At 37.8% G+C, this 18748-nt stretch overlaps 1 long non-coding RNA gene across 4 annotated transcripts in view; it reads right to left on the bottom strand.

Annotated features, from left to right (window-relative positions):
* Positions 1-2424: 2424 nt before the first annotated feature.
* LOC102156735 overlaps positions 2425-18748 on the bottom strand; it is an 80863-nt gene continuing 64539 nt past the window's right edge. For all 4 annotated transcript variants that reach the window (XR_005362041.1, XR_005362040.1, XR_005362039.1 and 1 more), the window contains one exon: positions 2425-2671. This is a non-coding gene — a long non-coding RNA (uncharacterized LOC102156735). The remainder of the gene's footprint in view (positions 2672-18748) is intronic.

The raw sequence follows: 18748 nt of genomic DNA, 5'->3' as shown, positions 1-18748 counted from the left end.
ACAGTACATTAAGAAAATTATTCACCATGACCAAGCAGGATTTATCCCTGGGACACAAGGCTGGTTCAACACCCGTAAAACAATCAATGTGATTCATCATATCAGCAAGAGAAAAACCAAGAACCATATGATCCTCTCATTGGATGCAGAGAAAGCATTTGACAAAATACAGCATCCATTCCTGATCAAAACTCTTCAGAGTGTAGGCATAGAGGGAACATTCCTCGACATCTTAAAAGCCATCTATGAAAAGCCCACAGCAAATATCATTCTCAATGGGGAAGCACTGGGAGCCTTTCCCCTAAGATCAGGAACAAGACAGGGATGTCCACTCTCACCACTGCTATTCAACATAGTACTGGAAGTCCTAGCCTCAGCAATCAGACAACAAAAAGACATTAAAGGCATTCAAATTGGCAAAGAAGAAGTCAAACTCTCCCTCTTCGCCGATGACATGATACTCTACATAGAAAACCCAAAAGTCTCCACCCCAAGATTGCTAGAACTCATACAGCAATTCGGTAGCGTGGCAGGATACAAAATCAATGCCCAGAAGTCAGTGGCATTTCTATACACTAACAATGAGACTGAAGAAAGAGAAATTAAGGAGTCAATCCCATTTACAATTGCACCCAAAAGCATAAGATACCTAGGAATAAACCTCACCAAAGAAGTAAAGGATCTATACCCTCAAAACTATAGAACACTTCTGAAAGAAATTGAGGAAGACACAAAGAGATGGAAAAATATTCCATGCTCATGGATTGGCAGAATTAATATTGTGAAAATGTCAATGTTACCCAGGGCAATATACACGTTTAATGCAATCCCTATCAAAATACCATGGACTTTCTTCAGAGAGTTAGAACAAATTATTTTAAGATTTGTGTGGAATCAGAAAAGACCCCGAATAGCCAGGGGAATTTTAAAAAAGAAAACCATATCTGGGGGCATCACAATGCCAGATTTCAGGTTGTACTACAAAGCTGTGGTCATCAAGACAGTGTGGTACTGGCACAAAAACAGACACATAGATCAGTGGAACAGAATAGAGAATCCAGAAGTGGACCCTGAACTTTATGGGCAACTAATATTCGATAAAGGAGGAAAGACTATCCATTGGAAGAAAGACAGTCTCTTCAATAAATGGTGCTGGGAAAATTGGACATCCACATGCAGAAGAATGAAACTAGACCACTCTCTTGCACCATACACAAAGATAAACTCAAAATGGATGAAAGATCTAAATGTGAGACAAGATTCCATCAAAATCCTAGAGAAGAACACAGGCAACACCCTTTTTGAACTCGGCCATAGTAACTTCTTGCAAGATACATCCACGAAGGCAAAAGAAACAAAAGCAAAAATGAACTATTGGGACTTCATCAAGATAAGAAGCTTTTGCACAGCAAAGGATACAGTCAACAAAACTCAAAGACAACCTACAGAATGGGAGAAGATATTTGCAAATGACATATCAGATAAAGGGCTAGTTTCCAAGATCTATAAAGAACTTATTAAACTCAACACCAAAGAAACAAACAATCCAATCATGAAATGGGCAAAAGACATGAAGAGAAATGTCACAGAGGAAGACATAGACATGGCCAACATGCATATGAGAAAATGCTCTGCATCACTTGCCATCAGGGAAATACAAATCAAAACTACAATGAGATACCACCTCACACCAGTGAGAATGGGGAAAATTAACAAGGCAGGAAACAACAAATGTTGGAGAGGATGCGGAGAAAAGGGAACCCTCTTACACTGTTGGTGGGAATGTGAACTGGTGCAGCCACTCTGGAAAACTGTGTGGAGGTTCCTCAAACAGTTAAAAATATACCTGCCCTACGACCCAGCAATTGCACTGTTGGGGATTTACCCCAAAGATACAAATGCAATGAAACGCCGGGACACCTGCACCCCGATGTTTCTAGCAGCAATGGCCACGATAGCCAAACTGTGGAAGGAGCCTCGGTGTCCAACGAAAGATGAATGGATAAAGAAGATGTGGTTTATGTATACAATGGAATATTACTCAGCTATTAGAAATGACAAATACCCACCATTTGCTTCAACGTGGATGGAACTGGAGGGTATTATGCTGAGTGAAGTAAGTCAGTCGGAGAAGGACAAACATTATATGTTCTCATTCATTTGGGGAATATAAATAATAGTGAAAGGGAAAATAAGGGAAGGGAGAAGAAATGTGTGGGAAATATCAGAAAGGGAGACAGAACGTAAAGACTGCTAACTCTGGGAAACGAACTAGGGGTGGTAGAAGGGGAGGAGGGCGGGGGGTGGGAGTGAATGGGTGACGGGCACTGGGTGTTATTCTGTATGTTAGTAAATTGAACACCAATAAAAAAAATATATATATAAATAAAAATATTAAAAAAAAAGCTTCAAGTTTTGGTCTAATAGAACTAGAATGTCATTTTTTCCTATTAACTGCTACCTGTAGAATATGAAAAAGCCTCTCATGTTAGAAGAATTAGTAAAATTTAGGAGATGAATGCATTAGAGGACATCCCTTTGTTACTTTCTTTTCCCTAAATTTTCCTCACTCTGTTGGTTTCCTTACAATTGCCCTTTGCTTGTCCCCATCTTATAATCAGAACAGTTCTCCAGCAATCTTCTCAACCAGCTAGACCATGTGGAGGGTCATCTGCAAATGGAAGAATAGTTATTATAACTATCATTTATTTATTTTATTTTATTTATTTTTAGCCATCATTTTTTTTAGTGAGAGCATATCATGTCAAGAAACTAAAGTAAGTACTTCATAGATATTATCTCATTTAATCCATACAATAAATTCTTGTGAGCAGTTCAGTTAGTATCTCCATTTTACACATGCGGAAACTAAGACATAGAATTTATGTAACTTACCCGAGATGTCACAGCCATTGAATGGGTTACTCCAGAGATTCAGACCCATATCAAACCACAGAGTTCACATGACTACACTAACCTAGATGAGTTAAGAGAACCCTGAAGCTCTCAGGCCAGACCATTCAGAAGTAACATAAAGCCCATACCAGAATTTCACAAATGGAATGAGCATGATATCAAAGTGTTAAGCAATAATTTGAATACTAAAGTTAATATGAACCATAAAAGACCCCCAAAAAGCCAAAGCAATCTTGATAAAGAAGAACAAAACTAAAGGCATCATGCTTCCTGCTTTCAAACTGTATTACAAAGAGTAATAAAAACAATAAGATATTGGCATAAAAACAAACACATAGATTAATGGAACAGAACAGGGAGTCCAGAAATAAAGTCATGCATATATGGTCAATTAATTTATGACAAAGGAACCAAGAATATACAATAGAGAAAGGACAATCTCTTCAATAAATGATGTTGGGAAAACTGGACAGACATGCAAAGGGTAAAACTAGACCACTGTCTTACATCATATGGAAAAAAATAACTCAAAATGGGTTAAAAACATGACTATAAGACCTAAAACCATAAAATTTCTACAAGAAAATACAAGCAGTAAGCTCCTTGACATCAGTCTTGACAGTCATGATTTTCTGGATTTGACACCAAAAGCAAAGGCAACAAAAACAAAAATAAGCAAGTAGGATTACATCAAATTAAAACGTTTCTACATAGCAAAGGAAACTTTCAATAAAATGAAAAATCAATCTACAAATGGGGAAAAATATTTACAAATCATACATCTGATGAGGGACTGATACCCAAATTATTTAAAGTCATACAACTCAATAGCAAATAATCTGATTTTAAAAAGGGACAGAGCAGCTGAAGAGACATTTTTTCAAAGAAGATATACGTATTAGCCAGCAAGTACATGAAAAGATGCTTAACGTCATTCATCATCAGGAAAATGCAAATCAAAACCACAATGAGGCCTAACCATTAGAATGGCTATTATCAAAAAGATGAGGAATAATAATTTTTGATGAAGATATGGAGAAAATGGAACCCTTGAGCATTATTGGTGGGAATGTAAACTGATGCAACCACTGTGGGAAATAATTCGACTTCTGAGTATTTCTCTGAAGAAAATGAAAGCACTAATTTGAAAATATATGCAGCCCCATGTTCCTTGCATTTTATTTGCAATAGCCAAAATATGAAAACAACCTGAGTGTCCATCAACAGGTAAATGGATAAATAAATGTGGTATATACATAAAATGGAATTATTTGGCCATAAAAAAGAAAGAAATCCTGCCATTTGTGATAACATGGATAACAAATACCATATAATCTTACATATAGAATCTTTAGAAAAAGAAAAAGAACTCATAGAACAGACTGGTGGTCACCAGAGGCAGTGGGATAAGGGGGAAGGGAGAAATGGATGAGAAGTTCAAAAGGTATAGATTTCAAGGTATAAAATAAGTCCTAAAAATGTAATGTTTAGCTTGATGATAGCTAATAATACTTAACTATGTATTTTAAAGTTTCTTTTTTAAAAAATATTTTTAATTTATTTGACAGCACAAGTAGGGCAGATGGAGAGGGACAAGGAGATTCCCCACTGATCAGGGAACCCAAAATGGGGCTCAATTCTGGGATCATGACCTGAGTCAAAGGCAGATATGTAACTGACTGAGCCACCCATGCACTCCTATTTGAAAGTTTCTAAAGGAGTAAAACTTTCCATCACAAGAAAAAAGATTTTGTAACTATGTGTGGTGACAGATATTAAGTAGACTTATTTTGGCAACAAAAATTAAAAGCAGTTAATAAATATAGAAAATGAAATGAGAGATTTCTTTCTCTTTTTTAAATTAAATTTAATTAGCCAACATATAGTACATCATTAGTTTCAGATATAGCTTTCAATAATTCATTAGTTGTGTATAACACCCAGTGCTCATCCCATCATGTGCCCTTAATGCCCCATCACCCAATTACCTCATCCCCCCACCCACCTCCACTTCAGCAACCCTCTCTGCTTCCTGGAGATAAGAGTCTCTCAATGTTTGTCTCCCTCTCTGATGACTTCCCATTCAGTTTTCCCTCCCTTCCCTTATGGTCCTCTGCACTATTTCTTATATTCCACATATGAGTGAAACCATATGGTAATTGTCCTTTAATTGTCCTTCTCTGATTGACTTACTTCACTTGGCATAATACCCTGCAGTTCCATCCACTTTGATGTAAATGGTAGGTCATCATACTTTCTGATGGCTAATATTCCATTATATATACATATGTATGTATATATATGTTTGTATGTGTATATATATATATATATATATATATCTTCTTTATCCATTCATATGTCGAAGGACATCTTGGCTCCTTCCACAGTTTTGCTATTGTGGACATTGCTGCTATGAACATTGGGGTGCAGGTGCCTCCTTAGTTTCACTACATCTGTATATTTGGGGTAAATAACCAATATTTCAATTGCTGAGTTGTGAAGTAGCTCTATTTTTAACTTCTTGAGGAAACTCCATACTGTTTTTCAGAGTGGTTGTACTAGTTTGTGGTCCTACCAACAGTGTAAGAGGGTTTCTCATTCTCGTCAACATTTGTTGTTTCCTGTCTTGTTAATTTTAGCCATTTTAACTGGTGCAAAGTGGTATCTCATTGTGGTTTTGATTTGTATTTCCATCATGACAAGTGATATGGAGCATTTTTTCATATGTCTATTGGCCATGTGTATGTCTTCTTGGGAGAAATGTCTGTTCATGTCTTCTGCTCATTTCTTGACTGGATTTTCTTTTCTTGGGTATTGAGTTTGGTAAGTTCTTTACAGATCCCAGATACTAGCCCTTTATCTGATATGTCACTTGCAAATATCTTATCCCATTCTGTAGTTTGCCTTTTAGTTTTGTTGACTGTTTCCTTTGCTGTGCAGAAGCTTTTTATCTTGATGAAGTCACAATAGTTTATTTTGCTTTTGCTTCCCTTGCCTTTAGAGACATGTCTTGCAAGAAGTTGCTGCAGCCAAGGTAAAAAAGATTGCTACCTGTGTTCCCTAGGATTTTGATGGATTCCTGTCTCACATTTAGGTCTTTCATCCATTTTGAGTTTATCTTTGTGGGTGGTGTAAGAGAATGGTTTGGTTTACTGTTCTGCATGTTCCTATCCAACTTTCTCAGCACCATTTACTGAAAAGACGTTTTTCCATTGGGTATTCTTTCCTGCTTTGTCAAAGATCAGTTGACCATAGAGTTGAGGGTCTGTTTCTAGGTTCTCTATTGTGTTCCATTGATCTATGTGTCTGTTTTTGTGCCAGTACCATACTTTCTTGATGATCATAGCTTTGTAATATAGCTTGAAGTCAGACATTGTGATGCTACTAGCTTTGGTTTTCTTTTACAACATCTGGTTATTCAGGTCTTTTCTGGTTCCATACCAATTTTAGGATTATTTATTCTGGCTCTGTGAAAAATGTCAATGGTATTTTGATAGGGATTGCATTGAATATGTAGATTGTTCTGGGTAGTATAGACATTTTAACAGGATTTATTCTTCCAATCCATGAGCATGGAAAGTTTTTCCATTTCTTTGTGTCTTCCTCAATATCTTTCATTAGTCTGTAGTTTTTAGAGTACAGATCCTTTACCTCTTTGGTTAGATTGATTCCTAAGTAACTTATGTTTTTGGTGCAGTTGTAAATGGGATCAATTCCTTAATTTCTCTTTCTTCAGTCTTATTGTTGGTGTATAGAAATGCAACTGATTTCTGTGCATTGATTTTGTATCCTGCTACATTGCTGAATTGCTGTATGAGTTCTAGCAATTTTGGGGTTTAGTCTTTTGGGTTTTCCACATTCTTTCTTTTAAAAAAAAAGATTTTTTATGTTAGAAAGAGAGAGCCCACACATGTGGAAGTGGGGGCAGGGGCTGGGGGAGAGAATCCCAAGCATACTCCCCACTGAGCACAGAGCCCAATGCATGGCTGGATCTCACAACCCTGCAATTTTGACCAAAGCTGAAATCAAGAGTCAGATGCTTAACCAACTGAGCCATTCAGGCACCTCCTGGAATGAGAGATTTCTAATGCTATTCCAGAACAAATAACAACTAAGAATTTTCCAAAATGAGTGATGCAAGAGTCACCAACTCAAGACTGCACTGTGACTGCTATGCAAGAAAAATAAAGTTAAATCCATATCCAACACTCGTAAACCTGCAGAACATCAGGAAGAAACGAGAGAAAAATACTTCAAAGCTACCAAAAGAAAAGTGAGACTGCCTACAAAGGAATGACATTTAGAATGACAGAAGACTTCTCACAAGCAACAAAGAGGATAGATGACAATGGGGTTATGTCTTTGAAAAGCTGAGGAAACAATGTCAGCCTAGAATTATAGACCCAGTTAAAATACTGTTCAAGAGTGGAAACAAAACAAAGGCAAGTTTTAGTCACAAAAGGGCAAAAAATATATCCTATGTATCTCCTTACTAAAAAATGCACAAAAGGATGTACTTCAACAAGAACAGAAATGAACACAGAAGAGAATCATGGCAATGTGGGAAACTAAAAATGAGAACAGAAAATAATTTAAGTCAATAATTAACTATTGGCCATAAACATTAATAACACTTTTTTCTGTAAAAAAAAAAAGCAGGTAAAGTCACACTTTAGACAACAATAATGAAACAGGGTACAAGAGTTGTACTCATTAGAAAAGGGTACTAGGTCCATATTATGTTCAAAAGAAGGATAAAATTATTTAGCATTTATAAATGCTTCTAGTCAACTGTGTTTTTTTTTTTTAAAGGGTAAAGGAAGTGAATGATAAAAGAGCAGGAGCACAGTCTTAATCTTCTAAGCCAACAGAAGTAATATAAGAAGTTGATGGTGGAAATAAAGAAAATTGATCAATCCACAGAAGGCAAGAAGGGAAAAAAAAAATAAAAGGAAGGGAAAAAATGATAAAAACACAAAATGAAAACATTAAAGTAAGTCCAAATATACCACTATGTGTATATACAGATTAAACTTTCAAGAAAATATCGAAGAATAGCATATTGGAATTTGTTTTAAACACGACTATTATTGCTTAAAACAGATACACCTAAAACAAAACACCCAGAAATTTTAGAATAAAGAGTATACCATTTAGGGGGAACAACTGTATCAATATCTAAGTAAAATCCAAGATGACCAAAGTTCTCACTTCTTGGTAATATATTACAGAACAGTGTTTTTTAATGGTATCAATTTTATAAGACACACATATGCGTGCACGTGCACACACACACTCACAAAATAGAATAGGAAAAGGAATAAGTAGATTAGAAAGGATAGACTATGACAGAATGGGATAGATATCAATGTGTATATCACAGTGCTTCAAGGATATAAGGATGTATTGTTTCCATAAAACTTTTATTTGTGGTATCTGTGTACATGATTATGCAAATGTGCATGTTACTAAATTAAAACATAAAATGCATCTCTTCCTTTTATTGAGTTTGAGAAACCCTAGCCTAGAGAAATAAATTCTTGCAAGTGTATACAAGAAAACATATACCAGGAAGTTTACTGTAGTATTATCTGTCATCAGGAAAAATTGGAAACATCTTGAAAGTTCATCAATAGGAAAATGGATACATTAATTGAGGTAAATATGCATACAACAAAGAAAATAAACTTGATTATGTTAACATGGATAAATCTTAAAAACAAAATATTATATGAATAAAAGGAAGCTTCAGGCATGCATACACTCCATGCTAAAATTTATACAGAGCTTGAGAGCAAGCAATACTTTGTGCTCTTATAAATGTACACATGCAGTATGTGGAATAAAGGTATAAAAACCTGTAAGGGATGATAAATACCAAATCCAGGAGAGCAGTTGACTCTTGGGAATGAGGTGGGGGTAAGTAGTGGGTATAGGAAGGATTACACAATAGCCTTCAACTATATCCATAATGTTAAACAAAAAATGGAAGTAAATATAGGGGAGATGATAAAATTTGATAAGGCTGGGAGGATATATGAGTGTTAACAATTTACTCCTTATATTTTTCTCTATGATTGAAAAATTTTAGTGACAAAAATTGTAAAGTTTACCAAAATCTATTATTTTATTAATCTCTGGGCTAATCCCGGGGTCTGGCATGAACTTCCACTCCCCCAAACCTCATGCGTGGCTCATCAGTATTCTAAATATTGACCCACTATCTTACTCCTAAGCATGCAGACATAGTTTTTCCATGATCACATGAAGCAAAAGAAAATTCTCCAAACTGAGCGTGAACCTCACACATTTATTTTTACCTGCAGCAGAAGCAGAGTTAGAACTCAGCTCTATGTATTTAAAGAAAAAGGCCACCACATTAACCCTGAGTACAACACAGGTCCCATTGTGCTTCTGATGAGCGAAAGATGACTGTATCACTTTACTCCACCTAATGAACATTTCAATCTTCTAATAAACACCCTAATAAAGAAAAATTGAGACTTAACTCACTTTTATTATCCCAGCTGACATGTCGCAAGGTCTTAATTGGGCTGAAAACGACTTCCAATAATAATACCCTCCTTAATTGATTCATTAAAGGGGCCCCTACTGAGATAGAAGTGCTAGTTCCAGGAAAAGAAATGAAATAGAGCCCCCAGTTTCCCACTGAGTGGCTATGATCCCTCTGCCATCAACTCCTGGGGCCACTGAAGAGGATGTTAAGAGTGTCCAATGCCTGGAATCACTCTTCTAGTTCCAAAGTGGGCACACACTAATCCCTCAGTGAAGTAACAAAAGAAAGCAATGGAATCTCATGGAATTCTTAGTATCAGATTAATTGATAAATTAAAAAACCAGGAAATGGTAACTACACTTATCATGGTGAGCATTGAGGAATGTATAGAATTGTCAAATCACTATTATATGCACCTGAAACTAATATAACATTGTATGCCAACAGCAATAATAAAAACTTTTTAATTAAAAAAAACAGGTGAGGGGATGCATTAATAGCAAGAGATTAAAGCTTTTTATAAGACTGAACCAAAAATGACCATATCCTAGCACAGCTGGGCAAGGAGAGGAGGGGCAGATGTAGCAGAGAGAAGACATGAGGATTAAAAGAAAATTATCTGTTTGCAAGAAAGGATGGTTTTGATCATATTAAACAGGTAAGATTCTAGTCGTTAAAAGCATGAGATTTGAAGTCAGGCAGACCTGGGAGTCTGTCCCGTTCTTCCTTCCACTTACTAGCTCTGTCACCCTGGACAGGTTACCAAGCCCATCTACATCCCAATTCCTTTAGCTATGAAACAGGAATGATAAACTAATAACTTACTCCAGCAGCCAGAGAAAGTCAGATCATAGCATTCTTTTGCCCACAGTCTCCAATGGCTCCTCAATCCATTCCTACACTATCTGTGCCCTCCATTACCTCTCCCACACCAGTTCCCACTCTCCTCCCTCATTCACTTCCCAGTGCTCTGCCCTCCACCACCCCCGACCCCCATTCCCTGAAAGTACTCAGCAGGTTCTCATCTCTGGCCTTTGCTAATAGTGCCCTCCAGCTCCCTGTCCTGTTCACTCTCACTTCTGTTAAGTTTTTGATCCAACATCACCTCCTCCATGACTATTTTATTTAAAATTGAAAACTGTCTGTATATTCCAATACCACTTCCTCTGCTCTACTTTTTCCTTTTGCATAGCACTTATCACCTTCTAACATACCGTAAAACTCATTTGTTATATCTATTGTTTATTCTCTCCTGCTGTTTTGTTCACTGATCTATCCCAAATGCCTAAAACACTAAACAACATATAGCAGGTGCTTAATTTTTGTTACATGAAAACCTCATAAGATTGTTTTGATGACTAAATTAGATAATGCATGCAAAGCATTTAGCTCTATGCAGCCATACAGAAGTATTCAGTAAATATTACCTATTATTACCACAGTGGTTACTATTATTGTAATTGTTCTTACTTCCCATTCAACAGGAGGGATATTATTAACTAATCAGGTCATGGTTCTTTCAGCCATTGGTTCCTGGAGATGGAAGGACTAGATTTAATTAAGTACAGTTTTTCTGACACTATATGTCATCTTGTCATGCATACATCACTGGCAATGTCCACTGGCCAAGGATTAAAGGTGCCACATCACCTATAGATGCCAGCCCATCCCATCCACAGGGCTGAGGGCAGCGACTAAGTCAAGAATGTATATCAAGGTACATCTAAGAACTCTAGCTCTCTCTTGCCCTTTTAGAACTGTACTGCATGTAAATACCAACTTAAGAGCACTTGCATTACAGCAGATGGGTAGAAAGGGTTTTATTTTACATTTAACAAAGGGTAAGGAAACAGGGAAGGGGATTATCCCACTGGCTTCCTGAGTCTCCAGAATTTACTCTTCTGCCACACTCCCTGAGATATTTGTGCTTCTGTCCAAGAAAAGAAGAAAATAGCACCATCTGCCTACCTTATACCCTCTCAGACACTAATGAGATGCTTTCTTCTTTGTCAAACACTTAGGAGCTTCCATGATAAAACACTGTCCTGAGTAAATAATGAATGGAACAGACCCATTAGCTCAAAGTTCAACTGTATCTTCTGTTTCCTGAACATAAAGGAAGACAGGAGCAGCCAAGTCAATGAGCCATTCAGCACCCAAGAGCCAAAGCTCACTCTTTAGTTCTGAGCTGATAAACCATGTGAAGACTACACAGCTGCCAAGATGCCAAATGCAGGTTTCTATGTGTTTTCTTTCCTGTTGTGTCCAGGTCCATCTGCATGCTGCAGATGACACCTGTACAAAGAAACACAGTTGGTGCATGTGAAAGCACCAATGGAGCCATCAACTTGGCCATCTACAGAGACAACAGGGCATAGGGACAGGGCAGGTGTTCAATAGCACCAGCATCTGAACCAAAACGTACTATGTTCAAATCCTAAATCTCTCAAATCAGCATCTGTGTTACTTCCTACCAGTTACTTTAATCCCTCTGAGCCTCAGTTTTCCCATCTGTAAAATGTGATGCTAGCAAATTCATAAAGCTTGTGGAGGACTGAATGATCCATTAACATTGAGTTCGAAGGATAGTAAATGCTCAATAAATATTACCCTTTCTTTGGAGGATAGAGGGTCTGCAAGGAACAAAAAGCTTATGCCAATCATCTATTCATTCAACAAATATTTATTGAATATCCACAAGTTCAGTCAAATATTTATTGAATGCCTACAAGGCCAAAGTCTGGCCACCAAAGATATAGCAGCGACAAAGCAGACAAGATACCCTGACCTGACAGAGCTTACAGTCCAGTCGATACTAGTGGCCAATACATAAGAGGTACTTACCATGTGCCTGGCAGTTTTCTAAGTGCTTTATCTATCTGAACCTATTTGATACTTACAACAACCCTATGAAATACATTAACATTATTATTTCCATATGACAGAAGAAGCAATGGAGGCACAAATCTGTGAAGTGAATCACCCAAGGTCATAAGGATCAAAGTCAGGATTTGAAGCCAATTAAACTGACTCCATAGTCCATTCTCTTTTTTTTTAAGATTTTATTTATTTATTCATGAGAGAAACAGAGAGAGAGGCAGAGACACAGAGGGAGAAGCAGGCTCCATGCAGGGAGTCTGACGTGGGACTCAATCCTAGGTCTCTAGGATCACACCCTGGGCTGAAGGCGGCGCTAAACCACTGAGCCACCTGGGCTGCCCCATAGTCCATTCTCTTAAGCATTACATATACTGCCTTCTTGCAACTGCTAGACAGTGAGCTCTTTGCAGGTAGAAAATACATGCATTTCATTACTGTATCCCCAGTAAGCACCTGACTTGTGAGAATGCTCAGTAAGTGCTCGTTGAAGGAACGAAGGACGGTTTTTCTTTGAGGCACTAAAGCCACTTTTTTTTGCCAGTCTCATGACATCTCCCTATAAACCCTGAATATATAATGAAAATATACTATTCTTCCTCTGCATAGAGAACATTATTGATCTTCTGTCCATAGGCTATTAAATGTAAGGCTGTTTTTCCAGAAATGGTGATGAATTTTCCTTGAACCACCTACATGCATTTGAGAGGGGTCTGGCAAGGATTGAGCCATATTTTAAAAGTTCAGAAAATATGGTGCCAAGGGGACAGAATACATCACATTTCCCCTTTATTTTGGAAACCAATTAAATACCCCAACCACACTCAACACATCTCACTCAAGGCCTGAGATCTCCCACTCAAACACCTCTAACTCTTCACTCTTCTCATGACTATTTATGAACATACTAGTTGAAATCTGAGTGGGCCACAACTGAAGGAGATGTTAGAAGCTACTACTACTACATTGCGGGGGATGGAGACAGAAGAAAGAGGAGCTCCCCAGGGACTTAGATGTATTTATAGTTCAAGAGAACTAGCTAATCTGCACTGAATATGGCCAGTACTTGATCAGTAGTAATTATAACATTTATTATATTATATTAACTGAGTTAATTGAATTTTATACATTATATTAAATGTTTATATTTTTAATATGGTATGTTATTATTACAAGTGCCATTTATTCAGAAAGTCTGCTAGGTTCCTTTTTTTTTCATATTATCTCACTTAATCTCTTCAACAAACATCAATAGTAGCAGTATAATCTCTTGAAGGAGCAAAGTTCCCTTAACAAAGGCACCCAAAAGGAAGTAGTTTAAACATGATAGTTTTTCCCCTACTGTGTAACAATCTAGAAGAATCATTATGTACACTCTAAGCTGCTGTAACAAAGATAGAAAAAAATATTATTTAAACACGATCAAAGTTCCTCTTCTACATAATAGTCAAGGACTAGGAAGGCAGCCTGCCATCATAAACACATAGCTTCCATTTGGGGGATCAAAGTGGCTCCTTGACCTCCTGTGTCACGTTTCAGACAGCAGCAGGTGGAAGGAGCAGTCGGAGAACATGCACATTTATTTTATGAATACAATCCAGAAGTGATATATATCACTTGCATCCCATTGGCTAGAACTTGGGCACAAAGTTGTGGTGAGGAGTAAATTGAAAAACCAGATGCCTTGAGTAATTTGATAAATTTAACAAATGTCTACTTCTTTTCCTTCTCTTTTGGACATCAATTTCTTGAAAGGAAACTTGGCATATAATCGGCTCTGTCCACTGGGAAGTTAGTAGATATGATGCAAGCACAAGCTTTAAATGTGTTGTGTGGTTCACTTAGAGTACTCCACTGATAAGCAATAAGAAGAGCTTGTCCCCTGCATGATTCTGAACTGAAAACTAACTCCTATGGAAAAGACCTGATCCCAGAACAGCCTGGAGCCAACTCCAATCATGTGCAACTTAAAACAAGCCCCTTTGCTGAACTGAGCCTAGATCGGCTGAATGACAATCCAACAACAGACCTGCAAATGTGAGATTAAGTGCTTGTTATTGTAAGTCATGAGTTTTAGGGTAGTTTATTATACAACGTTATTGCAGCAATAGCTGGCCAACACAGAAATTGGTATCAGAAGTAGAGTACTGTCATAATGAGAACCTAAAACATGTGACTGTAGTTTGGTGATTAGGCAGCAGATGATGAGGAAAGTGTTATAGAAAGCTGGAAACATGCCATCCATGTTATTTAGTGATGAAGCACTTGGCCAGACTCATCTGTGATAACGTGGAGGACAGAAATCTGCTTAATGAACTTGAAACATTGGACAAGAAAGTGTCAAGGCAGAATGTTGATAGTGTAATTTGATTATTACTAGCTGGAGAAGGTATTGCAAGACAAAGTTGAGTTTGTAAAGGAAAGTGATCAGTATGCAAGCAATACTGAGAGAAAACATAGAAAACCCAGAAATTCCAGGACTTGCAGGTTTGAAAAGTTAAACTATGTTTATCTTACCATCTTATCAGCCTCAGGACAAAGACTAAATCAAGCATGTGATTGTCACATCCTTTGTTACAACCTGTTTTGAAAGAACTGAAGGGGTGCCTATCAGTAGTTTTCAGCTGGACAAAGTGCTTCCAGAAATATAAAAGGCATGATCCTACTGAGGCCTGATAAACTCAAAGTAGCCAAAATTAAGTCTTAAGAGGGAGATTTGTCTCAAAATGAATCCTAGATGTAACAAACATGGAGTTGACCGAAATCAAATGTAGGAAACTCATAAAATTTTTGAGATACCTGCATTGATAAAATGCCATCAACCTAACTCTAAAACTGAGATGTAAAAAAAAAAAATACTCTAACTCGTAGATTTCTATAAGCAGAAAGCAGGCTGTAAAAGCTGCTGATCCAGAAATAAAGGCTTACTCTTTAAAGTTCTCTTCAGAAGTGGCCATGCATGGTGTTGAAAAACACTGGAGCCAAAGACATAAAGAATAATGGGAAAAAAAATAAAATAATGGACCAGTAAGCCACACCCAGGGAGAAGAACTAGGGCCTAGTCAGGGGTCAGTGAAGCATGGCCCACAGACCAAAGCCTACCTCACCTGATTCAAATAAAGTTTTATTGGAACAGAACCCCACCCATACATTGATATATTGTCTACTGATGCTTTTGCCATAACACAAAGTTGAGATGTTACAACAGATAATATGGCCTGCAAAACCTAAAACATTTACTATCTGGCCCTGTACAGTTGCCAATCCCCGGCATAGTAAAAGAAGACTATACCTACCCAATAAGGAATTCTTTCTATACTATAAACAGCAGGATTTCAGAATGGCTGGGGTCACTGACTAAAATCTACCCCATTCTTTCCTTTTTTTTTTTTTTTTTTAGATTTTAATTATTCATTTTATTAGGGAAAGAGAGTAACTGGAGGGGCGCAGGGTGAGGGAGAAAATCCCAAGAAACTCCAGGCTCATGGGGAGCCCAAAATGGGGCTGTATCCTACCTCCCTGAGATCATGACCTGAGCCCAAACCAAGAGTCAGGTGGTTAACCAACTGAGCCACCTATGTGCCTCTCTTCCCTTTTGCAGTTGAGAGTATTTATTTCAATTACTCTGTCCCTGTTAATATTGTATATCAGGTGGTTAGAAAGCAAATAATTTGTCTTTTTATTTCATAAGTGTTTCAGTCAACAGAAACCATATCAGGATTTGGTATAATTTCAAGATCTTAGACATCAAACCTGATATTGCCCAGATGATATTTCAGGGTATTGAGATGGGAGTGAATATATTTTGCATGCACAAAAAAAATGAATAAAAAACCAGATTGTGATGGTTTATGTTACTAATCATTCCCCCTTCCATCCCATTGGGTAGTATATCCTTCCTCCTTGCATGGGCATGGCCACATGACTTGCTCTGGCCAATGGAATTTTACCAGATATGGTGGGAATAGGGACTTTCCCTATGTGTTTACATGTTTCATCATAGGTCTTGTATTCTAATGATCTGCCATGAGAAGAGCATCCTCTTTTATCTGGTAATCAGACTAAGTATATATGAAACAGATGTAAACCTAAGACGTAGGCTTAGTCCACAGTGGTGGACTGTGTGTTGGAACCTACAATTACCAACTTGGAAACCCATATTAAGCCAAATCCAGTCAACCTGAAGCCTGAAGCAGAGCCACCCAGATGAGGCCAGGTTAGATTAGCTAACTTCAGTAAATCGGTGGACCAATAAATGATAGCACAAATACTAGTTTTGAGCTACTGAATTTCGAGGTGGTTTATCACACAGCATTATTGTAGCAGTTACTGATTGATACATAGGGCCCCAATAAAATGGTAAGATGCCTGGAACCTAGTAAATTACACTTTAGTTCTGAAATCAAAAGACCTCAATACAAGTTGCAGCTCTGCCACTTACCTGTTATTTAATTGGAGGAAGTCACTATACCTTTCTGAATCTCAGTTTTGGGTTTTTTCTTTATTACAAATAGGAATATTCACAACCTAAATTATAAGGTCTATTATAAGATTAAATAAGACAGTATACTTAAATATGTTTCATAAATTCAGTAAGGTATACAAGATATTTTCATTATTAACTTCAATTCACATAAAGAAGCCCTGATTGTTTTTAAGATTTTATTTTTAAGTCATCTCTACATCCAATATAGGGTTCAAACTCACAACCCTGAGATCAAGAGTTGCATGCTTTTCTGGCTGAGCCAGCTGGGCACCTCAGCCTTGGCTACTTTTAATCAATGGTAAGAAGGAGTTATGCCACTTCTGTCCTCTGACTCTGAAAGATGGCCATGCTAAATCTGGAAAGCTAAATATCTATAAGCTGTTAACATTGCTAGTGTTTTAATAATTCTTTCTTTTTTTTAAATTTTTATTTATTTACGATAGTCACAGAGAGAGAGAGAGAGAGAGAGAGGCAGAGACACAGGCAGAGGGAGAAGCGGGCTCCATGCACCTGGTGCCCGACGTGGGATTCGATCCCAGGTCTCCAGGATCGCGCCCTGGGCCAAAGGCAGGCGCCAAACCGCTGCGCCACCCAGGGATCCCCAATAATTCTTTCTTGATTTTGTTTAATCTTATTACTGAAAGTTTTTTCTCTAGTAAACATGTATAATTTCATAATAAAAATCCAAAAATAATCTAAAGGTTATTTCTTTTAAAATTGATTATGCTACCCAAACTTGACACTTCTGAGCAATTTCTGCTTCCCCAAACCTCCCACATGAGGAATACATAGTGCCCCTGACAGCAGTAACCTAAGTACTAGAGTGAAAGAAAATTCTCTGAGCCTGCATTCCTCTCTCATTGCAGAACAAGAGAAAAATCAGAATGCTTCCCTTTCTATACCACCCACAAATCACTGAAAAGCCCAACCAGTTAGCAAGATTCCCAGAAGACAGGGAACCTCCATTAGAAATAAAAGCCCACATTATTCCACCAAATTATTTTCCATGGACTCCTGTAAACCACACAACCAGACTTGTATCTGGGGTATTGCAACACCATTATTTTGTGCTCATGTCAAAAATATTTTTCCATGTTGTACACATGAAACTAATACAATATTGTATGTTGATTATACTTCAATAAAAAATTTTATTTCTCCAAAATGCCAAAGGGAAGAGTGGGTTTCCTAGAAATGGCTCTAAATTGTCTCACAGTACCCTAGAGAGCAGAGCAGTGAGGGCATAGACACTGTCCACCAGGAAAGGGGCAAAGGCCAAATCAATACACTGACGGTATCCATTTGTTCCACAAAGACAGCCAACCCAGATTTCAGGGGAAGATTATTTGAGAAATAAATCTACCCACACAGTTCCTCTCAATCCTCCAGACAAAGTAGCAGAACCCACTAGAAATCAGATCACACCTCTCAGCTTACTTCCTAACAGAGCAGCCGAGCCAGGCAACAACACAACAAAATGGAATCATTGATCAGATTAGCATAGTGCTGAGAGCTGTGGGCATGGGGTACAGGACACAAGGGCTTTGGTGGAAAGGAGGGGATGGCTCCTGGGGAGAAGTTAGATACTTATGAGCAGAGTCCTCCATAAGGCAGAGCAATTGTGGTGCCCACCACAGGGCTAACTTCTGAGGGCTACTGTCCTGCTGTGGGCACTCCCAGGCACTGAACAAGAAAGCAACAAGCAGCAGAGGAAGGAGAAGAAGAGATAGTGGTACTGCCAGCTAGTCCTCATGATGACCTGTAGACTACTGATAGAAGACAGAAGCCTGGATCACTCATTCCCCCTATAAATACCTGTTGGCCACCTACCACATGCTTGCACTATGCAGGGTGCTGGATATGTGAAAATAAGTAAAAGACAATTCCTGCTCTTACAGCGTGTATGTCCCATTGTACCTAGCACATAACAGGAGCCCAATACATAATCACTG

The sequence above is a fragment of the Canis lupus genome, chromosome 7 (genome assembly GCF_011100685.1).
Source record: "Canis lupus familiaris isolate Mischka breed German Shepherd chromosome 7, alternate assembly UU_Cfam_GSD_1.0, whole genome shotgun sequence".
In the NCBI taxonomy this organism is placed as follows: domain Eukaryota; kingdom Metazoa; phylum Chordata; class Mammalia; order Carnivora; family Canidae; genus Canis; species Canis lupus.
The sequence above is the reverse complement of the archived record's forward strand: the minus strand, read 5'-3'. Positions and strand labels throughout refer to the sequence as shown.